A 25,988-nucleotide genomic window follows, 5' to 3' on the forward strand; every position below is an offset into this window, starting at 1 on the left:
GCTCATCCTGATCGTCCTGGAGGTCCTGGTGAGGGTTCGGTGACCCCTCCTCAAGGGAGGGTACTGTTGTGAATTCTGCTCTTGGGTTCCCTCCAGTGGTTGTAGGTGGGAATGCAGTTGTCTCTGAGTCACAGTCCTGGCCTGGTGTATCTGCTAATTGCTGTTCTGACTGGGATATTTAAGTGTGCAGGATTCATTAGCCCTTGCCAGTTGTCAATGTTTCTTTGGAAGTATTGGATCTCTGCCTGGCCTCTCCTGCTTAACTGCCAGTTCAGCAAAGATAAGTGTCTGTTTCTTTTTCTGGAGCACATATGCTGTGTGCTTATTTTCAGTGCTGATCTTCTGTTTCTATTTGTCCATCTTAGACTGTGTCAGTTGTTTTTCTCAGTTTGGTTGGATTCTCTGGAGTTGCAGATATACTCTCCACATCTTTAGTTAGGTGGTGGAGTTTTGTATTTTCTGCTGTGGATATTTTTGTAGTATTTTTATGCTGACCGCTTAGTATCCTGTCCTGTCCTTTTCTATTTAGCTAGAATTGGCCTCCTTTGCTAAGCCTGTTTTCTGCCTGCGTGTGTCTTTTCCTCTCCAACTCACAGTCATTATTTGTGGGGGGCTGCCTATCCTTTGGGGGTCTACTCTGAGGCAAGATAATTTTCCTATTTCCATCTTTAGGGGTATTTAGTCCTCCGGCTGTGTCGAGGTGTCTAGGTTTTGTTAGGCACACCCCACGGCTACTTCTGGTTGCGGTGATAAGATCAGGGTTTGCGGTCAGTATAGCTACCACTTACTCCAGTGAAGGTTTTCATGCTACTCCAAGGCCACCTAATCATAACACACAACCCTAACAATAATCACAACCCTAACCCCAAAACAACCCTAATCTCAACCCTAACCATAACCATAATCAAAACCCTAAATCCAACACACCCCTAATCCTAATCTCAACTCTAACCTCAAACCTAACCCTAATCCCAATACACCCCTAACCATAATCCCAACCCTAACCTGTTGTGAATTCCGCTCTTGGGCTCCCTCCGGTGGTTGTAGGTGGCACTTTTGTGAGTTCTGCTCTTGGGCTCCCTCCGGTGGTTTTAAGTGGTATGGCTGCTCCTTGGATTTAGCAGTCTGCAGCTGCTTCCACTGATTGTCTTTCTGCTCGGCTATTTATGCCTGGCTCTTCCCTTCAGCCAGTGCCACTTGTCAATGGTTCCTGGTTGGATTCACATCTCCCTTGGATTTCCCTGTTATCCTGACCAGTTCAGCAAAGTTAAGTCCTTGCTTGCTCTTTTCTGTCCACAGGTTGTGAACTTATCCGTTCTGTGCTTTCTATGTTTTGTCCAGCTTGTCAGTATGGATTAATTCAGTGAAGCTGGAAGCTCTGGGAAGCAGGTTTACCCTCCACACCTTTAGTCAGGTGTGGAGATTTTTGTAAACCCTGTATGGATTTTTTGTGGTTTTTATACTGACCGCACAGTATTCCATCCTGTCCTATCTATCTAGCTAGACTGGCCTCCTGTGCTACATCCTGTTTTCATTCTGTGTATGTCTTTTCCCTCTCCACTCACAGTCATTACTTGTGGGGGGCTATCTATCCTTTGGGGATTTTCTCTGAGGCAAGATAGTTTTCCTGTTTCTATCTTTAGGGGTAGTTAGTTCTCAGGCTGTGACGAGGTGCCTAGGGAGTGTCAGGAGCATCCCACGGCTACTTCTAGTGTTGTGTTGAGCTTAGGGACTGCGGTCAGTACAGGTACCACTTCCTTCAGAGCTCGTCCCATGTTGCTCCTAAACCACCAGTTCATAACAGTACAAGTGGCCAAAAATGAATTAAATGCATCTCAAAAGAAGGAAAAAAAATTCTGAGCCTTTTTTTTTCTATGCTCTGTTTTGTCTTTTTTTTCCTCTTGATCTCTGGGTGGTTTAGGATTTATGCTCTGGCATGGATGTTCAGGGTTTGTTTTCTCGTGTGGATCAACTTGCTGCCAGAGTACAGAATATCCAAGATTATGTTGTCCAGACTCCGGCTTTGGAGCCTAGAATTCCTACTCCTGATTTGTTTTTTGGGGACAGATCCAAGTTTTTGAACTTTAAAAATAACTGCAAATTGTTTTTTGCTTTGAAACCCCTTTCTTCTGGTGATCCCATTCAGCAAGTTAAAATCATCATATCCTTGCTGCGTGGTGACCCTCAGGACTGGGCATTCTCCCTTGAATCAGGGGATCCGGCATTGCTGAATGTAGACGCATTTTTTCAAGCGCTCGGATTATTGTATGACAAACCTAATTCTGTGGATCATGCAGAAAAAACCCTGTTGGCCCTGTGTCAGGGTCAGAAAGCGGCAGAATTGTACTGCCAGAAATTTAGGAAATGGTCTGTGCTCACTAAATGGAATGAGGATGCTCTGGCTGCTATTTTCAGAAAAAGTCTTTCTGAATCCCTTAAAGATGTTATGGTGGGCTTCCCTATGCCTACTGGTTTGAGCGAATCTATGTCTCTAGCCATTCAGATTGATCGGCGTCTGCGCGAGCGCAAAGCTGTGCACCATGTGCCAGTGTCCTCTGAGCAGAGTCCTGAGCCTATGCAATGTGATAGGATTTACTGTGGTGATTCTGCTCATGTTATTTCTGATTGCCCTAAGCGTACTAGGAGGGTCGCTAGGTCTGTTACCATCAGTACTGTACAGCCTAAATTTCTTTTATCTGTGACCCTGATTTGCTCATTGTCGTCCTTTTCTGTCATGGCATTTGTGGATTCAGGCGCTGCCCTGAACTTAATGGACTTAGAATTCGCCAGGCACTGTGGTTTTTCCTTGCAGCCTTTGCAGAGCCCTATTCCTTTGAGGGGCATTGTTGCTACACCATTGGCCAATGATAAACCTCAGTACTGGACGCAGATGACCATGTACATGGCTCCAGCACATCAGGAAAATTGCCGTTTTCTGGTTTTACATAACCTGCATGATGTTGTTGTACTGGGTTTTCCATGGTTACAGGAACATAATCCGGTGCTGGATTGGAAAACTATGTATGTGACTAGTTGGGGTTGTCAAGGGGTACATAGTGACGTTCCTTTGATGTCAATTTCCTTTTCCCCCTCTTCTGAGGTCCCTGAGTTTTTGTCGGATTTCCAGGATGTATTTGATGAGCCCAAGTCCAGTTCCCTTCCTCCACATAGGGACTGTGATTGTGCTATTAACTTGATTCCAGGTTGTAAGTTCCCTAAGGGCCGACTTTTCAATCTGTCTGTGCCAGAGCATGCCGCCATGCGGAGCTATGTTAATCAATCTTTGGAGAAGGGGCATATTCAGCCATCTTCGTCACCATTGGGAGCGGGTTTCTTTTTTGTTGCTAAGAAGGATGGCTCCTTGAGACCCTGTATAGATTATCGTCTTCTTAATAAGTTCACGGTCAAATTCCAATACCCCTTGCCTTTGCTTTCTGATTTGTTTGCTCTGATTAAGGTGGCTAGTTGGTTTACTAAGATTGACCTCCGAGGGGCATATAATCTTGTTCGGATTAAACAGGGTGACGAATGGAAAACTGCATTTAATACGCCCGAAGGACATTTTGAATACCTCGTGATGCCATTCGGGCTCTCTAATGCTCCATCTGTGTTCCAATCTTTCATACATTATATTTTCCGCAATTATCTTGATAAATTCATGGTTGTATATTTGGATGATATTTTGATTTTTTCCAATGATTGGGAGTCTCATGTGAAGCAGGTCAGGATGGTATTCCAGATCCTTCGTGATAATGCTTTATTTGTGAAGGGGTCTAAGTGCCTATTCGGAGTTCAGAAGGTCTCTTTTTTGGGTTTTATTTTTTCTCCCTCGTCTATGAAAATGGATCCTGTTAAGGTCCAAGCTATTCATGACTGGATTCAACCCACATCTGTGAAGAGCCTTCAAAAATTTTTGGGCTTTGCTAATTTCTATCGCCGTTTCATTGCCAACTTTTCAAGTGTGGTTAAGCCCCTTACTGATTTGACGAAGAAAGGCGCTGATGTGACGAATTGGTCCTCTGCGGCTGTTGAGGCCTTTCGGGAGCTTAAACGCCGATTTACTTCTGCCCCTGTGTTGCGTCAGCCGGATGTTTCTCTTCCTTTTCAGGTTGAGGTTGACGCTTCTGAGATTGGGGCAGGGGCCGTTTTGTCTCAGAGGGATTCTGATGGTTCTTTGATGAAACCGCGTGCTTTTTTTTCCAGAAAGTTTTCGCCTGCGGAACGCAATTATGAAGTCGGCAATCGGGAGTTGTTGGCTATGAAGTGGGCGTTTGAGGAGTGGCGACATTGGCTTGAGGGAGCTAAGCACCGCGTTGTGGTCTTGACTGATCATAAGAATCTGATTTACCTCGAGTCGGCCAAGCGGCGGAATCCTAGACAGGCTCGATGGTCCCTGTTTTTCTCCCGTTTTGATTTTGTGGTCTTGTATCTTCCGGGATCTAAGGGCTGATGCCCTCTCTAGGAGTTTTTCGCCTGATTCTCCTGGAGTCCTTGAGCCGGTTGGCATGCTTAAGGAAGGGGTGATTCTTTCTGCCATCTCCCCTGATTTGCGGCGGGTGCTTCGGGAATTTCAGGCTGATAGGCCTGACCGCTGTCCAGTGGGGAAGCTGTTTGTTCCTGATAGATGGACAAGTAAGGTTATTTCTGAGGTTCATTGTTCAGTGTTGGCCGGTCATCCTGGGATTTTTGGTACCAGAGATTTGGTTGCTATGTTCTTTTGGTGGCCTTCCTTGTCGCGCGATGTGCGTGCTTTTGTGCAGTCCTGTGGGACTTGCGCCCGGGCCAAGCCTTGCTGTTCCCGTGCTAGTGGGTTGCTTTTGCCTTTGCCTGTCCCTGAGAGGCCCTGGATGCATATTTCCATGGATTTTATTTCGGATCTTCCTGTTTCCCAGAAGATGTCTGTTATCTGGGTTGTTTGTGACCGGTTCTCTAAAATGGTCCATCTGGTACCTTTGCCTAAGTTACCTTCCTCCTCAGATTTGGTTCCATTGTTTTTTCAGCATGTGGTTCGTTTGCATGGCATTCCGGAGAATATTGTGTCTGACAGAGGTTCTCAGTTTGTCTCTAGGTTTTGGCGGGCCTTTTGTGCGAGGATGGGCATTGATTTGTTTTTTTCTTCGGCGTTTCATCCTCAGACTAATGGCCAAACTGAGCGAACTAATCAGACCTTGGAAACCAATTTGAGATGCTTTGTGTCTGCTGCTCAGGATGATTGGGTGGCTTTCTTGCCGTTGGCCGAGTTTGCCCTTAATAATCGGGCTAGTACGGCTACTTTGGTTTCACCTTTCTTTTGTAATTTTGGTTTTCATCCTCGTTTTTCTTCGGGGCAGGTTGAGCCTTCTGATTGTCCTGGTGTGGATTCTGTGGTGGACAGGCTGCAGCAAATTTGGACTCATGTGGTGGACAATTTGACGTTGTCTCAGGAAAGGGCTCAATGTTTTGCTAACCGCCGTCGGTCCCCGTCTTTGTGTGGGGGATTTGGTTTGGTTGTCTTCTCGTCATGTTCCTATGAAGGTTTCTTCCCCTAAGTTTAAGCCTCGGTTTATTGGTCCTTATAAGATTTCTGAAATTATCAATCCGTTGTCTTTTCGTTTGGCTCTTCCAGCCTCTTTTGCCATTCATAATGTTTTCCATAGATCTTTGTTGCGGAGATATGTGGTGCCCGTTGTTCCCTCGGTTGATCCTCCTGCCCGGGTGTTGGTTGAGGGAGAGTTGGAATATGAGGTTGAGAAAATTTTGGATTCTCGTTTTTCGAGGCGGAGGCTTCAGTATCTTGTCAAGTGGAAGGGTTATGGCCAGGAGGATAATTCTTGGGTTGTTGCCTCCGATGTCCATGCCGCCGATTTGGTTCGTGCTATTCACTTGGCTCGTCCTGATCGGCCTGGGGGCTCTGGTGAGGGTTCGGTGACCCCTCCTCAAGGGGGGGGTACTGTTGTGAATTCCGCTCTTGGGCTCCCTCCGGTGGTTGTAAGTGGCACTTTTGTGAGTTCTGCTCTTGGGCTCCCTCCGGTGGTTTTAAGTGGTATGGCTGCTCCTTGGATTTAGCAGTCTGCAGCTGCTTCCACTGATTGTCTTTCTGCTATTTATGCCTGGCTCTTCCCTTCAGCCAGTTCCACTTGTCAATGGTTCCTGGTTGGATTCACATCTCTCTTGGATTTCCCTGTTATCCTGACCAGTTCAGCAAAGTTGAGTCCTTGCTTGTTCTTTTCTGTCCACAGGTTGTGGACTTATCCGTTTTGTGCTTTCTATGTTTTGTCCAGCTTGTCAGTATGGATTAATTCAGTGAAGCTGGAAGCTCTGGGAAGCAGGTTTACCCTCCACACCTTTAGTCAGGTGTAGAGATTTTTGTGAACTCTGTGTGGATTTTTTGTAGTTTTTATACTGACCCCACAGTATTCCATCCTGTCCTATCTATCTAGCTAGACTGGCCTCCTGTGCTACATCCTGGTTTCATTCTGTGTATGTCTTTTCCCTCTCCACTCACAGTCATTACTTGTGGGGCGCTATCTATCCTTTGGGGATTTTCTCTGAGGCTAGATAGTTTTCCTGTTTCTATCTTTAGGGGTAGTTAGTTCTCAGGCTGTGACGAGGTGCCTAGGGAGTGTCAGGAGCATCCCACAGCTACTACTAGTGTTGTGTTGAGCTTAGGGACTGCGGTCAGTACAGGTACCACTTCCTTCAGAGCTCGTCCCATGTTGCTCCTTAACCACCAGTTTATAGCATAACCTTAACCCTAATCCCAAACCTAACCCTAATCCCAAACGTAACCCTAATGCCAACCCTAACCCTAATACCAGCCCTAATCCAAACCCTAACCCTAATCCCAACTCTAACCCTATCTTTAGCCGCTACCCTAGCCCTAACTTTAGCTCCAACCCTAGCACTTACTTTAGCCCCAACCCTAACCCTAGCCCTAACCCTAACTTTAGCCCCAACCCTAACCCTAGCCCTAACCCTAACTTTAGCCCCAACCCTAACCCTACCCCTAACCCTAGCTCTAACCCTAACTTTAGCCCTAACCTTAACCCTAAATTTAGCCCCAAACCTAACCCTAAATTTAGCCCCAACCCTAACCCTAAATTTAGCCCTAAACCTAGCCCTAACTTTAGCCCCAACCCTAACCCTAGCCCTAAGGCTACTTTCACACTTGCGTTGTGTGGCATCCGTCGCAATCCGTCATTTTGGACAAAAAACGGATCCTGCAAATGTGCCCGCAGGATGCCTTTTTTGCCCATAGACTTGTATTGCCGACGGATGGCCACACGTCGCGTCCGTCATGCATTGGATCTGTTGTGTTTTGGCGGACCGTTGTCACAAAAAAAGGTCAATGTAACCTTTTTTTTGTACGTCGCATCTGCCATTTCCGTGCATGCGTGGCCGTAACTCTGCCCCCTCCTCCCCAGGACATAGACTGGGCAGCGGATGCATTGAAAAACTGCATCCGCCGCCCACGTTGTGCACAATTTTCACAACGTGCGTCGGTACGTCGGGCTGACGCATTGCGACGGCCCCTGTCATGATCCCAATGGCAGGGGATCACAAAAGGACAAGCACAAAAACAAAACAAGCTCTAGGGTGATGGAACCTGAGCTGACCGCGATCCTGAACCTAAACACACAACTAGCAGTAGCCGGGGAACGTGCCTACGATGATTCCTAGACGTCTCGCACCAGCCAAAGGATTAACTTCCCCTATTAGAAGAAACACAGACCTCACTTGCCTCCAGAGAAACACCCCACAGAAATAGCAGCCCCCCACATGTAATAACGGTGAAATGAGAGGAAAACACATACGTAGTTATGAAAATAGAATCAGCAAAAATGAGGCCCGCTAAAGCTAGATAGCAGAGGATACAAAAGTAAACTGCGCGGTCAGCGAAAAACCCTTCAAAAAACCATCCTGAAATTACTTGAACTCATGTGCCAACTCATGGAACATGAGGAGTAATTTCAGCCCACTAGAGCAACCAGCAGCAAGGAATCACATATCTGCAAGCTGGACTAAGACAAAAATTAAGCAAAACGTGGAACAGGAAAATCAAAACTTAGCTTGTCCTGAAGATAACAGACGCAGGGAGCAGAGGTAAAAAGACACGCTGATTACATTGATAGCCGGCGAGGAAATGACAAAAAAGCCAGGTTAAATAGGAAACTCCCATAACCTGATGGAACAGGTGGACACCAGAGACCGCAGAGAACACAAGTCACCCAGTACCATCAGTAACCACCAGAGGGGGCCCAAAAACAGAACTCACAACAGGCCCCGTACCGACACAAGTGTGAAAGAAGCCTAACCCTAGCTCTAACCCTAACCCTAGCCCTAAATTTAGCCCCAACCCTAACCCTAAATTTAGCCCCAACCCTAACCCTAATTTTAGCCCCAACTGCTCTCTCCTGCCGGCCGGCAGATGGCGACAGATGGCGGGCGCACTGTGCATGCGCCCGCCATTTTCTTTCCAGATTAAGAAGCCGGTGGGCAGGAGAGGACGCAGAAGGACCCAGGGACACTGGTAAGTATAATAGGGTCCCCGAATCCCCCTATTTCTCTGTCCTCTGATGTGCGATCACATCAGAGGACAGAGAATTACACGTCGCTTTTTTTTTTGCAACCGCTGGTAAACGGTTAATTACCGGCGATCGCAAAACAAGGGTCGGTAAAAACCGACCCCGATCATGTTCTTTGGGGTCTCGGCTACCCCCGGCAGCAAAGACCCCAAAGATCCTCCCTGGGCGGCGCCCATCGGGAGCCACGAGGAGCACCGGGGGAGACAGGTGAATATCGGGGGCTATCGGGGACCCCATTTCTCTGTCCTCTGATGTGCGATCACATCGGTGGACAGAGAAATTAAAAGGGAAATCATGTTTTTTTTTTTTTGCGATCGCCAGTAAACGGTTAATTACCGGCGATCGCAACTCGGGGTCAGTAAAAAAAAAACCAAATCATGTTCTCTGGGGTTTAGGCTACCCCAGGCAACCGAGACCCCAGAGAAAATCAGAATCTGGGGGGCGCTATTCACTTTTTCCACAGCGCCGTTAATTAATGGCGCTGTGGTTTAAGTACCCTTGACTGCCGCCGTTAAAAGGCGTATCGGCGGTTGTTAAGGGGTTAAAAATGTTTTTAATTATTGTTGTTACAGTTTGTCCTACTTAATAAATGTATATTGTACTTCATTCAGTGATTCAAATTATTCACACTTCTTTTCTTATCACAGTTCTGCCTTTTGGTGTGTTATTGGCTGATCCTGTATTTTATTTGTGATGCCCTCAGTAATTTTCTTGTTCTCATCATAAAATTCAGCATTGTAAGTATAACAACTAGTGTTGAGCGATACGTTCTGATATCGGAAAGTATCGGTGTCGGATTGGATCGGCCGATATTCAAAAAGTATCGGATATCGCCGATACCGATACCCGATACCAATGCAAGTCAATGGGACGAAAATATCAGAATTAAAATAAACCCTTTCTTTCCTTGTAGGTTCATTCTATATGAAGGAAAACAACTAAGAATAATGTAGGATGTATTGGGGGAGGTGGTGGAGACATTAAAGGCATAGAGGTTTAGCCCAATCAAATAGAATAGCAGGAATTTTATTTTTTTAAGACGTTCGGAGTTACAAAGATATTGACTGTTAAGATTTTTTTTATTTTGTCAGATATTGATGTTTCACTACTTCCACGCCCTTCACCTTTTTTTTACTTCTCCCACACTTTCTTCTTCATCATCATCAGCATCTTTGACATCAACGTCTTCTACACCTTATTCATCTTCTTCTTCATCTTCTACCTATTATTTTTTTTTTGTTCCATTCTTCATATTCTTTTTATTCAACTTTCATTCTTCTTCATATTCTACTTCTTCATCATATTCTCATTTGTGACAGGCATTCCCGTAGTTGTTATCTATAAAAGTTTGAAGATTACACCTTCCGTTCCGCCTGTCACAAAAGTTACATTTGTCCGCGTTCAGTTTGGCCTGCAGCATCAGGCTTTATCCAGGGGCACCACGAGGAGGAAAGGACTCACCCCCATACACTGCTTAGTCTTCTTCTGCTTATAATTTAGATAATATCTTTTGCTCTGATATTTAGTGTTATGCTTAATGTTCTTCTGCTCTTTGTTCTGCAGCCTCTTGTTCTTCTGCTTCTCGGTCTTCCATGTTGTCAAAGGCACAGCAGGGGGAGCAGAGTGTAGGCCGAAGACTGCACTGGAGGCAGTTTTAGGTCTGTTGTGTCTGCGTGGCATTTGCAGGACACGATGCCGGCTACACAGCAGGGGAACAGCTGGCGTTGCTGAACCCCACTGACACATTAGCGGGTGTTTTTCTCTGTGCAGCTAGCACTTCTGGGCACCAACTGGCGGTGTTAGAGCCCAGGGTCAGCAGGAGGAGCAGAGGAACAGAGTGTAGGCTGAAGCCTACTTTGAGAAAGTTGAACGGGAACCTTTAACCCCCCCCCCAGGCGTTTGTTGCTGAAAGGACCAAATTGTGCATCACAAATGCTGCAAAAGGAAAAGGTGGCTCTTTTAATTATGCTCCTTGCAAACGCGGAACTAAACACTTATAAAATGTGTCCCCTGATACTGTGAAATCGGCCCGGAGGTGGGACTTTCCTTCTTGGTGGGGCGCAGCACCAACGTTATTCCTACCCCCCTTGGCGGCGTGCGGCGCATCCTCAGCATTGTTGGAATCTGTCACCGAGCTGGCGCTGTTATGCTCAACCTCGGTCATGCGCAGTTAGCGCTGCCCATCTTTTGACATCACTTGGTGTCAGGCGAGCTGTGCCTGTGCTTTTGCGCTGCCCTTGATCCCACCTGGCTGTGTAGTCTAATGTAATCCCACTGCTGGCCTCGGATCCATGGGCATGTGCAGTGCATATCCTCGCCTCACACTACCTTCCTTCCAGCTTCTTCAGACTGTGCGGCGTCACGGCCGTGGCATGCTATTAGGGATCAGCTGACGCCGCACATTCTGAAGAAGCCGGAAGGAGGGGAGTGTGAGGTGAGGATATGCACTGCGCATGGCCATGGATCCCAGGCCCGCAGTGAGATTACATTAGACTACACAGCGAGGTGGGATCACGGGCAGCGCGACCGCACAGGCCCAGTCCACCTGATACCAAATGATGTCACAAGACGGGCAGCGCAAACAGCGCATGGCCAAGGTTGAACATAACAGCGCTGGCTCGGTGACAGATTCCAAGAACGCTGAGGAAGCGGCGCACGCCACCAAGGGGGGTAGGTATAACTGTTGTGAATTCTGTTGTCAAGCTCCCTCCTGTGGTCATGAATGGTACTTCGGCTGGTTCTGTCCATGGGCTTCCTCTGGTGGTTGTGAGTGGGGCTGCGGCTTCTGAGTTTCCTTCCACAGGTGACAAGGTTAATTCGTTAGCTGGCTGCTCTATTTAACTCCACTTAGATCATTGCTCCATGCCACCTGTCAATGTTCCAGTATTGGTCTAGTTCGCTCCTGGATCGTTCTTGTGACCTGTCTTCCCAGCAGAAGCTAAGTTCCTGCTTGTTTTCCTTTGTTTGCTATTTTTCTGTCCAGCTTGCTATTTTGATTTTTGTCTTGCTTGCTGGAAGCTCTGGGATGCAGAGGGAGCGCCTCCGCACAGTGAATCGGTGCGGAGGGTCTTTTTGTGCCCTCTGCATGGTCTTTTGTAGTTTGTGTGCTGACCGCAAAGTTACCTTTCCTATCCTCAGTCTGTTCAGTAAGTCGGGCCTCACTTTGCTAAAACTATTTCATCTCTGTGTTTGTAATTTCATCTTATCTCACAGTCATTATATGTGGGGGGCTGCCTTTTCCTTTGGGGAATTTCTTTGAGGCAAGGTAGGCTTTATTTTTCTATCTTCAGGGCTAGCTAGTTCATTAGGCTGTGACGAGTTGCATAGGGAGCGTTAGGAGCAATCCACGGCTATTTCTAGTGTGTGTGATAGGATTAGGGATTGCGGTCAGCAGAGTTCCCACGTCTCAGAGCTTGTTCTATATTATTTGTAACTATCAGGTCATTCTGTGTGCTCTTAACCACCAGGTCCATTATTGTCCTAGCCACCAGGTCACAACAGTACAGGTAGCCCAAAGTAGTAATGCAGCTCAATAGAGGGATAAGAGAAGTTCTGAGACCATTTTGTTTTCTTTGCAGTGTGTTTTTTCTCTCTTTTCCCCTTTACCTCTGGGTGGTTCAGGATACAGGTGTAGATATGGACATTCAAGTTCTGTCCTCTTATATGGATAATCTCACTACAAGGGTACAAAACATTCAAGATTTTGTGGTTCAGAATCCGATGTTAGAGCCTAGAATTCCTATTCCTGATTTGTTTTTTGGGGATAGATCTAAGTTTCTGAATTTCAAAAATAATTGTAAATTGTTTCTTGCTTTGAAACCTCGCTCCTCAGGTTACCCTGTTCAACAAGTGAAAATCATTATTTCTTTGTTACGTGGCGACCCTCAAGACTGGGCATTTTCCCTTGCGCCAGGAGAGTCGGCATTGCGTGATGTTGATGCGTTTTTTCTGGCGCTTGGATTGCTTTATGATGAATTTAATTCAGTGGATCAGGCAGAGAAAATCTTGCTGGCTCTGTGCCAGGGTCAGGATGAGGTAGAGATATATTGTCAGAAGTTTAGGAAGTGGTCTGTACTCACTCAGTGAAATGAATGTGCCCTGGCAGCAATTTTCAGAAAGGGTCTCTCTGAAGCCCTTAAGGATGTCATGGTGGGATTTCCCATGCCTGCTGGTCTGAATGAGTCTATGTCTTTGGCCATTCAGATCGATCGACGCCTGCGTGAGCGTAAAGCTGTGCGCCATTTGGCGGTATTATCTGAGCATAGACCTGAGCCTATGCAATGTGATAGGACTTTGACCAAAGCTGAACGGCAAGAACACAGACGTCGGAATGGGCTGTGTTTTTACTGTGGTGATTCCACTCATGCTATCTCCGATTGTCCTAAGCGCACTAAGCGTTCGCTAGGTCTGCCACCATTGGTATGGTACAGTCGAAATTTCTTTTGTCCGTTACTCTGATCTGCTCTTTGTCATCCTATTCTGTTATGGCATTTGTGGATTCAGGCGCTGCCCTGAATTTGATGGACTTGGAGTTTGCTAGGCGCTGTAGTTTTTTCTTGGAGCCCTTGCAGTATCCTATTCCATTGAGAGGAATTGATGCTACGCCTTTGGCCAAGAATAAGCCTCAGTACTGGACCCAATTGACCATGTGCATGGCTCCTGCACATCAAGAGGATATTCGCTTTTTGGTGTTGCATAATCTGCATGATGTGGTCGTTTTAGGGTTGCCATGGCTACAGGTCCATAATCCAGTATTGGCTTGGAAATCTATGTCTGTGTCCAGCTGGGGTTGTCAGGGGGTACATGGTGATGTTCCATTTTTGTCTATTTCGTCATCCACCCCTTCTGAAGTCCCGGAGATTTTGTCGGATTACCGAGATGTATTTGATGAGCCCAAATCCAGTGCCCTACCTCCTCATAGGGATTGCGATTGTGCTATCGATTTGATTCCTGGTAGTAAGTTTCCTAAGGGCCGACTGTTCAATTTATCTGTGCCAGAACACGCCGCTATGCGGAGTTATATAAAGGAATCCTTGGAGAAGGGTCATATTCGCCCGTCGTCGTCACCATTGGGAGCAGGGTTCTTTTTTGTGGCCAAGAAGGATGGTTCTTTGAGACCTTGTATTGATTACCGCCTTCTTAATAAGATCACAGTCAAATTTCAGTACCCTTTGCCGCTGCTGTCTGATTTATTTGCTCGGATTAAGGGGGCTAGTTGGTTTACCAAGATAGATCTTCGTGGTGCGTATAATCTTGTGCGTATTAAACAGGGCGATGAATGGAAAACAGCATTTAATACGCCCGAGGGTCATTTTGAGTACCTGGTTATGCCATTCGGGCTTTCCAATGCTCCATCAGTATTTCAGTCCTTTATGCATGACATCTTCCGAGAGTACCTGGATAAATTCCTGATTGTATAATTGGATGATATTTTGGTCTTCTCAGATGATTGGGAGTCTCACGTGATGCAGGTCAGAATCGTGTTCCAGGTCCTTCGTGCGAATTCTTTTTTTGTGAAGGGGTCAAAGTGTCTCTTTGGAGTTCAGAAGGTTTCATTTTTGGGTTTCATTTTTTCCCCTTCTACTATCGAGATGGACCCTGTTAAAGTCCAGGCCATTTATGATTGGACTCAGCCGACATCTGTGAAGAGTCTGCAAAAGTTCCTGGGCTTTGCTAATTTTTATCGTCGCTTCATCAGTAATTTTTCTAGTGTTGCTAAACCGTTGACCGATTTAACCAAGAAGGGTGCTGATGTGGTCAATTGGTCTTCTGCGGCTGTGGAAGCTTTTCAGGAGTTGAAGCATCGTTTTTCTTCTGCCCCTGTGTTGTGCTAGCCAGATGTTTCACTCCCGTTTCAGGTCGAGGTTGATGCTTCCGAGATTGGAGCAGGGGCTGTTTTGTCGCAAAGAAGTTCTGATGGCTCGGTGATGAAACCATGTGCCTTCTTTTCTAGAAAGTTTTCGCCTGCTGAGCGCAATTATGATGTTGGCAATCGAGAGTTGTTGGCCATGAAGTGGGCATTCGAGGAGTGGCATCATTGGCTTGAAGGAGCCAAGCATCACGTGGTGGTCTTGACGGATCACAAGAATTTGACTTATCTCGAGTCTGCCAAACGGTTGAATCCTAGACAGGCTCGTTGGTCGGTATTTTTCTCCCGTTTTGATTTTGTGGTTTCGTACCTTCCGGGCTCTAAGAATGTGAAGGCTGATGCCCTGTCAAGGAGTTTTGTGCCCGACTCTCCGGGTGTTCCTGAGCCGGCGGGTATTCTCAAAGAGGGGGTAATTTTGTCTGCCATCTCCCCTGATTTTCGGCGGGTGCTGCAAAAATTTCAGGCTGATAGACCTGACCGTTGCCCAGCGGAGAAACTGTTTGTCCCTGATAAATGGACTAGTAGAGTTATCTCTGAGGTTCATTGTTCGGTGTTGGCTGGTCATCCTGAAATCTTTAGTACCAGAGATTTGGTGGCTAGATCCTTTTGGTGGCCGTCTTTGTCGCGGGATGTGCATTCTTTTGTGCAGTCCTGTGGGACTTGTGCTCGGGCTAAGCCCTGCTGTTCTCGTGCCAGTGGGTTGCTTTTGCCCTTGCCGGTCCCAAAGAGGCCCTGGACGCATATTTCTATGGATTTTATTTCGGATCTCCCTGTCTCTCAAAAGATGTCGGTCATTTGGGTGGTTTGTGATCGCTTCTCTAAGATGGTCCATTTGGTACCCTTGTCTAAATTGCCTTCCTCCTCTGATTTGGTGCCATTGTTTTTCCAGCATGTGGTTCGTTTACATGGCATTCCGGAGAACATCGTTTCGGACAGAGGTTCCCAGTTTGTTTCGAGGTTTTGGCGAGCCTTTTGTGCTAGGATGGGCATTGATTTGTCTTTTTCCTCGGCTTTCCATCCTCAGACAAATGGCCAAACCGAACAAACTAATCAGACTTTGGAAACATATCTGAGATGCTTTGTTTCTGCTGATCAGGATGATTGGGTGTCCTTTTTGCCTTTGGCTGAGTTCGCCCTTAATAATCGAGCCAGCTCGGCTACTTTGGTTTCGCCGTTTTTCTGCAATTCTGGTTTCCATCCTCGTTTCTCTTCAGGGCAGGTTGAGTCTTCGGACTGTCCTGGTGTGGATACTGTGGTGGATAGGTTGCAGCAGATTTGGACAATGTGGTGGACAATTTGACATTTTCTCAGGAGAAGGCTCAACGTTTCGCTAACCGCCGGCGCTGTGTGGGTCCCCGACTTTGTGTTGGGGATTTGGTCACAAGAACGATCCAGGAGTGAACTAGACCAATACTGGAACATTGTCAGGTGGCATGGAGCAATGATCTAGGTGGAGTTAAATAGAGCAGCCAGCTAACGAATTAACCTCGTCACCTGTGGAAGGAACCTCAGAAGCCGCAGCCCCATTCACCACCACCAGAGGAAGCCCATGGACAGAACCAGCCGAAGTACCATTCATGACTACAGGAGGGAGCTTGACAACAGAATTCACAACAGTACCCCCCCTTGAGGAGGGGTCACCGAACCCTCACCAGAGCCCCCAGGACGACCAGGACGAGCCAAATGAAAGGCAAGAACCAGATCGGCAGCATGAACATCGGAGGCAAAGACCCAGGAATTATCTTCCTGACCATAACTCTTCCATTTGACCAGGTACTGGAGTTTCCGTCTCGAAATACGAGAATCCAAAATCTTCTCCACCACATACTCCAACTCCCCCTCAACCAACACCGGGGCAGGAGGATCAACGGATGGAACCACAGGTGCCACGTATCTCCGCAACAATGACCTATGGAATACATTATGGATGGCAAAAGAAGCTGGAAGGGTCAAACGAAACGACACAGGAATGAGAACCTCAGAAATCTTATACGGACCAATGAAACGAGGCTTAAGCTTAGGAGAGGAAACCTTCATAGGAACATAACGAGACGACAACCAAACCAAATCCCCAACACGAAGTCGGGGACCTACACAGCGCCGGCGGTTAGCGAAACGTTGAACCTTCTCCTGGGACAATGTCAAATTGTCCACCACATGAGTCCAAATCTGCTGCAACCTATCCACCACAGTATCTACACCAGGACAGTCCGAAGACTCAACCTGCCCTGAAGAGAAACAAGGATGGAAACCAGAATTGCAGAAAAATGGCGAAACCAAAGTAGCCGAGCTGGCCCGATTATTAAGGGCGAACTCAGCCAAAGGCAAAAAGGACACCCAATCATCCTGATCAGCAGAAACAAAGCATCTCAGATATGTTTCCAAAGTCTGATTAGTTTGTTCGGTTTGGCCATTTGTCTGAGGATGGAAAGCCGAGGAAAAAGAAAAATCAATGCCCATCCTAGCACAAAAGGCTCGCCAAAACCTCGAAACAAACTGGGAACCTCTGTCCGAAACGATGTTCTCCGGAATGCCATGTAAACGAACCACATGCTGGAAAAACAATGGCACCAAATCAGAGGAGGAAGGCAATTTAGACAAGGGTACCAAATGGACCATCTTAGAGAAGCGATCACAAACCACCCAAATGACCGACATCTTTTGAGAGACAGGGAGATCCGAAATAAAATCCATAGAGATATGCGTCCAGGGCCTCTTCGGGACCGGCAAGGGCAAAAGCAACCCACTGGCACGAGAACAGCAGGGCTTAGCCCGATCACAAGTCCCACAGGACTGCACAAAAGAATGCACATCACGCGACAAAGACCGCCACCAAAAGGATCTAGCCACCAAATCTCTGGTACCAAAGATTCCCGGATGACCAGCCAACACCAAACAATGAACCTCAGAGATAACTCTACTAGTCCATTTATCAGGGACAAACAGTTTCTCTGCTGGGCAACGGTCAGGTCTATCAGCCTGAAATTTTTGCAGCACCCGCCGCAAATCAGGGGAGATGGCAGACAAAATTACCCCCTCTTTGAGAATACCCGCCGGCTCAGGAACACCCGGAGAGTCGGGCACAAAACTCCTTGACAGGGTATCAGCCTTCACATTCTTAGAGCCTGGAAGGTACGAAACCACAAAATCAAAACGGGAGAAAAATAGCGACCAACGAGCCTGTCTAGGATTCAACCATTTGGCAGACTCGAGATAAGTCAAATTCTTGTGATCCTTCAAGACCACCACGCGATGCTTGGCTCCTTCAAGCCAATGACGCCACTCCTCGAATGCCCACTTCATGGCCAACAACTCTCGATTGCCAACATCATAATTGCGCTCAGCAGGCGAAAACTTTCTAGAAAAGAAGGCACATGGTTTCATCACCGAGCCATCAGAACTTCTTTGCGACAAAACAGCCCCTGCTCCAATCTCAGAAGCATCAACCTCGACCTGAAACGGAAGCGAAACATCTGGCTGGCACAACACAGGGGCAGAAGAAAAACGACGCTTCAACTCCTGAAAAGCTTCCACAGCCGCAGAAGACCAATTGACCACATCAGCACCCTTCTTGGTCAAATCAGTCAACGGTTTAGCAACACTAGAAAAATTACTGATGAAGCGACGATAAAAATTAGCAAAGCCCAGGAACTTTTGCAGACTCTTCACAGATGTCGGCTGAGTCCAATCATAAATTGCCTGGACTTTAACAGGGTCCATCTCGATAGTAAAAGGGGAAAAAATGAAACCCAAAAATGAAACCTTCTGAACTCCAAAAAGACACTTTGACCCCTTCACAAACAAAGAAACAACGAAGGACCTGGAACACCATTCTGACCTGCTTCACGTGAGACTCCCAATCATCCGAGAAGACCAAAATATCATCCAAATATACAATCAGGAATTTATCTAGGTACTCTCGGAAGATGTCATGCATAAAGGACTGAAGTACTGATGGAGCATTGGAAAGCCCGAATAGCATAACCAGGTACTTAAAATGGCCCTCGGGCGTATTAAATGCTGTTTTCCATTTATCGCCCTGTTAAATACGCACAAGATTATACACACCACGAAGATCTATCTTGGTGAACCAACTAGCCCCCTTAATCCGAGCAAATAAATCAGACAGCAGCGGCAAAGGGTACTGAAATTTGACTGTGATCTTATTAAGAAGGCGGTAATCAATACAAGGTCTCAAAGAACCATCCTTTTTGGCCACAAAAAAGAACCCTGCTCCCAATGGTGACGACGACGGGCGAATATGACCCTTCTCCAAGGATTCCTTTACATAACTCCGCATAGCGGCGTGCTGTGGCACAGATAAATTGAACAGTCGGCCCTTAGGAAACGTACTACCAGGAATCAAATTGATAGCACAATCGCAATCCCTATGAGGAGGTAGGGCACTGGATTTGGGCTCATCAAATACATCTCGGTAATCCGACAAAATCTCCGGGACTTCAGAAGGGGTGGATGACGAAATAGACAAAAATGGAACATCACCATGTACTCCCTGACAACCCCAGCTGGCCACAGACATAGATTTCCAATCCAATACTAGATTATGGACCTGTAGCCATGGCAACCCCAAAACGACCACATCATGCAGATTATGCAACACCAAAAAGCGAATATCCTCCTGATGTGCAGGAGCCATGCACATGGTCAATTGGGTCCAGTACTGAGGCTTATTCTTGGCCAAAGGCGTAGCATCAATTCCTCTCAATGGAATAGGATACTGCAAGGGCTCCAAGAAAAAACCACATCGCCTAGCAAACTCCAAGTCCATCAAATTCAGGGCAGCGCCTGAATCCACAAATGCCATAACAGAATAGGATGACAAAGAGCAGATCAGAGTAACGGACAAAAGAAATTTCGACTGTACCGTACCAATGGTGGCAGATCTAGTGAAACGCTTAGTGCGCTTAGGACAATCGGAGATAGCATGAGTGGAATCACCACAGTAAAAACACAGCACATTCCGACGTCTGTGTTCTTGCCGTTCAGCTCTGGTCAAAGTCCTATCACATTGCATAGGCTCTGGTCTATGCTCAGATAATACCGCCAAATGGTGCACAGCTTTACGCTCACGTAAGCGTCGATCGATCTGAATGGCCAAAGACATAGACTCATTCAGACCAGCAGGCATGGGAAATCCCACAATGACATCCTTAAGGGCTTCAGAGAGACCCTTTCTGAAAATTGCTGCCAGGGCACATTCATTCCACTGAGTGAGTACAGACCACTTCCTAAACTTCTGACAATATATCTCTACCTCATCCTGACCCTGACACAGATCCAGCAAGATTTTCTCTGCCTGATCCACTGAATTAGGTTCATCATAAAGCAATCCGAGCGCCAGAAAAAACGCATCAACATCACGCAATGCCGGATCTCCTGGCGCAAGAGAAAATGCCCAGTCTTGAGGGTCACCACGCAACAAAGAAATAATGATTTTCACTTGTTGAACAGGGTAACCTGAGGAGCGAGGTTTCAAAGCAAGAGACAATTTACAATTATTTTTGAAATTCAGAAACTTAGATCTATCCCCAAAAAACAAATCAGGAATTGGAATTCTAGACTCTAACATTGGATTCTGAACCACAAAATCTTGAATGTTTTGTACCCTTGCAGTGAGATTATCCATACAAGAGGACAGACCTTGAATGTCCATATCTACACCTGTATCCTGAACCACCCAGAGGTAAAGGGGAAAAGAGAGACAAAACACACTGCAAAGAAAAAAAAATGATCTCAGAACTTCTCTTATCCCTATATTGAGATGCATTAGTACTTTGGGCCACCTGTACTGTTATGACCTGGTGGTCATGACAATAATGGACCTGGTGGTTAAGAGCACACGGAATGACCTGATAGTTACTGATAATATAGGACGAGCTCTGAGACGTGGGAACTCTGCTGACCGCAATCCCTAATCCTATCACACACACTAGAAATAGCCGTGGATTGCTCCTAATGCTCCCTATGCAACTCGACACAGCCTAAGGAAATAGCTAGCCCCAAAGATAGAAAAATAAAGCCTACCTTGCCTCAGAGAAATTCCCCAAAGGAAAAGGCAGCCCCCCACATATAATGACTGTGAGTAAAGATGAAAATTACAAACACAGAGATGAAATAGATTTAGCAAAGTGAGGCCCGACTGTTATGATAAAGTAATTCAGTACCATAATGGACAAAGAAGTCAGAGCACATACAGTGACCTGACAATAACCCAAAAACATAGAACGAGCTCTGAGACGTGGGAACTCTGCTGACCGCAATCCCTAATCCTCTCCAACCACACTAGAGGCAGCCGTGGATTGCGCCTAACGCTCCCTATGCAACTCGGCACAGCCTGAGAAACTAGCTAGCCTGAAGATAGAAAATAAGCCTACCTTGCCTCAGAGAAATACCCCAAAGGAAAAGGCAGCCCCCACATATAATGACTGTGAGTTAAGATGAAAAGACAAACGTAGAGATGAAATAGATTTAGCAAAGTGAGGCCCGACTTTCTGAACAGAGCGAGGATAGGAAAGGTAACTTTGCGGTCAACACAAAACCCTACAAAAAACCACGCAAAGGGGGCAAAAAGACCCTCTGTACTGAACTAATGGCACGGAGGTACACCCTCTGCGTCCCAGAGCTTCCAGCACGCAAGAAAAAACAAATAGCAAGCTAGACAGAAAAAAACAGTAATCAAAATAGCAAAAGCGGAACTTAGCTATGCAGAGCAGCAGGCCACAGGAACGATCCAGGAGGAAACAAGTCCAATACTAGAACATTGACTGGAGGCCAGGATCAGAGCACTAGGTGGAGTTAAATAGAGCAGCACCTAACGACATCACCACATCACCTGAGGAAGGAAACTCAGAAGCCGCAGTACCACTCTCCTCCACCAACGGAAGCTCACAGAGAGAATCAGCCGAAGTACCACTTGTGACCACAGGAGGGAGCTCTTCCACAGAATTCACAACAGTACACCACCCTTGAGGAGGGGTCACCGAACCCTCACCAGAGCCCCCAGGACGACCAGGATGAGCCATATGAAAGGCATGAACAAGATCGGGAGCATGGACATCAGAGGCAAAGACCCAGGAATTATCTTCCTGAGCATAACCCTTCCACTTAACCAGATACTGGAGTTTCCGTCTTGAAACACGAGAATCCAAAATCTTCTCCACAATATACTCCAACTCCCCCTCCACCAAAACCGGGGCAGGAGGATCAATAGATGGAACCATAGGTGCCACGTATCTCCGCAACAATGACCCATGGAATACGTTATGTATGGAAAAGGAATCTGGAAGGGTCAGACGAAAAGACACAGGATTAAGAACCTCAGAAATCCTATACGGACCAATGAACCGAGGTTTAAACTTAGGAGAGGAAACCTTCATAGGAATATGACGAGAAGATAACCAAACCAAATCCCCAACACGAAGTCGGGGACCCACACAGCGTCTGCGATTAGCGAAACGTTGAGCCTTCTCCTGGACAAGGTCAAATTGTCCACTACATGAGTCCAAATCTGCTGCAACCTGTCCACCACAGTATCCACACCAGGACAGTCCAAAGACTCAACCTGCCCTGAAGAGAAACGAGGATGGAACCCAGAGTTGCAGAAAAACGGCGAAACCAAGGTAGCCGAGCTGGCCCGATTATTAAGGGCGAACTCAGCCAAAGGCAAAACGGACACCCAGTCATCCTGATCAGCAGAAACAAAGCATCTCAGATATGTTTCCAAGGTCTGATTGGTTCGTTCGGTCTGGCCATTAGTCTGAGGATGGAAAGCCGAGGAAAAAGACAAGTCAATGCCCATCCTTGTTGTGAATTCTGTGGCTGAATTCACTCCTGTGGTCACAAGTGGTACTGCAGCTTCTGAGCTTCCTCCCTCAGGTGTTCTGGTGAGCTCGTTGGCTGCTTTGTTATTTAACTCCGCCTGATTCTGTCTTCCTGGCTCCTTGTCAATGTTCCAGTGTTGGATCTGAGCTTCTGGATCTTTCCTGTGGCCTGCTGCTCTGCTTAGATAAGTGCTTCTTTGCTTTTGTTGCTACTTTTTCTGTCCAGCTTGTCAATTCGTTTTGCTGGAAGCTCTGAGACGCAAAGGGTGTACCGCCGTGCCGTTAGTTCGGCACGGTGGGTCTTTTTGCCCCCTTTGCGTGGTTTTTTGCTTTAGGGTTTTTTGTAGACTGCAAAGTTCTCTTTGCTATCCTCGCTCTATCTAGAATATCGGGCCTCACTTTGCTGAATCTATTTCATCCCTACGTTTGTCTTTTCATCTTGCTAACAGTCATTATATGTGGGGGGCTGCCTTTTCCTTTGGGGTATTTCTCTGAGGCTAGTCAGGCTTGTTTTTCTATCTTCAGGCTAGTCAGCTCCTCAGGCTGTGCCGAGTTGCATAGGTAGTGTCAGGCGCAATCCACAGCTGCCTTTAGTTGTGTTTAGGATAGGTTCAGGTATTGCGGTCTACAGAGATTCCACGTCTCAGAGCTCGTTCTATTGTTTTTGGGTTATTATTAGTGTTGAGCATTCCGATACCGCAAGTATCGGGTATCGGCCGATATTTGCGGTATCGGAATTCCGATACCGAATTCCGATACTTCCCGCGTATCGGATACCGGAATCGGAAGTTCCCAGAATTCAAACTGAACGCAGCAGCCAATGAGGAATGATTGGAAGTGTGGGCACATCCTGTTTAGCATGGTGGGCATGTAAGTACTGGCAAGGCTTGGATTGGCTGCTGAAATGATGTCACTCTGCACTATAAAAAACGCTGCCGCCATTTTGCGCTCACTCTGCTGTGATTTCAGTTAGGGACAGGACGCTGTGTTCTAACTGAGGGCCAGTCGAGCTAGCTAATTGCTTTATTTTCCTTTCCAAAGGCTAATTTAGCAAAACGCTGTGTGTTCTTCACTGTTCACCTTGCTCTTGCCTTGCAGCGCTGTTTTAACAGCGTTCTGCAAGGTCTCTGTGTGTGTGTGTGTGTGCAGCTCACTCTGTAGTCTGTGTGCAGCCATATACCCGGTTGTATTCAGCTCAGGGGGGTTCACACTGCCTCACACAGTTGTCCTTTTTTGCTCTTAGTGCAGCCTGCTGCACATTTTTTCTCAAATTTCCTATTAGTGTTTTTCCACCAGTCTCCAGCTCTATTGTGGAAAAACACTACATAGGATAACCTAGAGGGGGTTTTTGGGCCTTGCAGCGCCGTTTACGGCTGTCTGCACGGTCTCCGTGTGAGCCCAGCTCGCCCTGTAGTCTGTGTGCAGCCATAGCCGGTTGGATTCAGCTCAGGGTTCATTACTGGCTCATACCTTGAGAAAAATTTTACTTTTTTTCAAATAGTGCAGCCTGTTTAAAATTTGAAAAAAAAAAATTCCTATTAGTGTCTTTCCACTCGTATCCAGCTAAATAGTGGAAAAACACTATGTAGGATAACCTAGAGGAGGGTTTTTTGGCCTTGCAGCGCCGTTTACGGCTGTCTGCACGGTCTCCGTGTGAGCCCAGCTCGCCCTGTAGTATGTGTGCAGCCATAGCCGGTTGGATTCAGCTCAGGGTTCGTTACTGGCTCATACCTAGAGAAAAATTTTACTTTTTTTCAAATAGTGCAGCCTGTTTAAAATTTGAAAAACAAAAATTCCTATTAGTGTCTTTCCACTCGTATTCAGCTAAATAGTGGAAAAACACTATATAGGATAACCTAGAGGAGGGTTTTTTGGCCTTGCAGCGCCGTTTACGGCTGTCTGCACGGTCTCTGTGTGAGCGCAGCTCGCCCTGTAGTCTGTGTGCAGCCATAGCCGGTTGGATTCAGCTCAGGGTGTGTTACTGCCTCATACCTTGAAAAACAATTTCCTTTTTTTCAAATAGTGCAGCCAGTTTAAAATTTGAAAAAAAAAAATCCTATTAGTGTCTTTCCACTCGTATCCAGCTAAATAGTGGAAAAACACTATATAGGATAACCTAGAGGAGGTTTTTTTGGCCTTGCAGCGCCGTTGACGGCTGTCTGCACGGTCTCCGTGTGAGCCCAGCTCGCCCTGTAGTCTGTGTGCAGCCATAGCCGGTTGGATTCAGCTCAGGGTGTGTTACTGCCTCATACCTTGAAAAACAATTTCCTTTTTTTCAAATAGTGCAGCCAGTTTAAAATTTGAAAAAAAAAATTCCTATTAGTGTCTTTCCACTCGTATCCAGCTAAATAGTGGAAAAACACTATATAGGATAACCGAGAGGAGGGTTTTTCGGCCTTGCAGCGCCGTTTACGGCTGTCTACACGGTCTCCGTGTGATTTAAACTAGCTCTGTAGCCCGATCTGCACCAAAAAAAAAGTTAAGTTCACCAAACACAACTTAACACTTGTGTAGGCCACATTTGAAAAATAATAAAGTTTAGTCCACAATTTACAACATTAGTGTTTCTTACACCTGTTAGGAGGAGCATTTCAGGAATAAGCACAGTAAGGCCTTAGTACTTTTCTGCTTATCTTTATCTGTCAACCAAGATGAAGAGGGCAGGGAGTAAGGCACGTGGGCGTGGGCGCGGAGCAGGGAGAGGAGCAGGGAGAGGACGTGGTGATTCTGTGCCTGCTGCGGGCGCCGGTGACTCGTCGTCACTCAGTTTCAGCAGGGAACAGTCCTTCATGCGCAGCTTTGTCGGAGAGCGCCGTGCACCGCTGCTACGTGAAGACCAAATTGAAGCCGTTGTTGGGTGGATGGCAGCTAACGCCTCGGCATCGACTTCAGTTAGTGCCACATCCTCTCAGGCACAGAGCACTGGAGAGCAGCCATCTGTCTCTTCACCACCTGCCAAATTGGCCAGGCAGTCAGAGAGCCCAGGACAGGAGCCGTCTCTACTTCTGTTCTCTGAATCTCTTGGCTTGGAAACAGGGGGCCAGCCAAGCAGCATTGGAGAAATGGAAGAAGAGGCAGTGTGCAGTGATGCCCAAAAGCTTTATCTCTCTGACTCTGAAGAGGCAGGTGGGCCAGTGCCTCCGGTGACCACAGCGCAGTACGCATCTGATGATGAAACTCAGGTGCCGCTTTCTGATGCGTACTGTGCTGCCGAGACTACCCAGGAGGAGCAGTTGGTGGCAGAGGGTAGTGGAGATGATGAGGTCCTTGACCCATCGTGGCGTGAGGAACAGGAAGGTGGTGGGAGCAGCTCTGAGGAAGAGCTTCCCCTTACGGGCCAAAGAGGGAGAGGGAGGGGGAAGACTGCGGAGCCTGTAGCCTCCACTTTGGCACCCGTTAGGAGCCTGTCTCTTTCCAAAGCCAAAAAGGGCGCTCCCAAGACTTGCAGTGCCTGGTCCTTTTTTGACACAGTTGCAGATGACATTTGTTTTGTCAAATGCAAGCTGTGTCATCAGAAAGTAAAAAGAGGTAAAAGTGTCAGCAACCTCAATACCACAAATATGTGGAAACATGTGCGGAACAGGCACGCGGTGGAGTTACAGAAACACAGTGAAGACGTAGGCCAACCAACAGCGGCAGCTACCACCTCTTCATCTCGTGTTGCCTCTTCCTCCACTGTTGTCCAGAGACCTAGTGTAATTCCACCCACAGCAC

This window comes from Ranitomeya imitator, chromosome 3 (genome assembly GCF_032444005.1).
Source record: "Ranitomeya imitator isolate aRanImi1 chromosome 3, aRanImi1.pri, whole genome shotgun sequence".
NCBI classification, from domain to species: domain Eukaryota; kingdom Metazoa; phylum Chordata; class Amphibia; order Anura; family Dendrobatidae; genus Ranitomeya; species Ranitomeya imitator.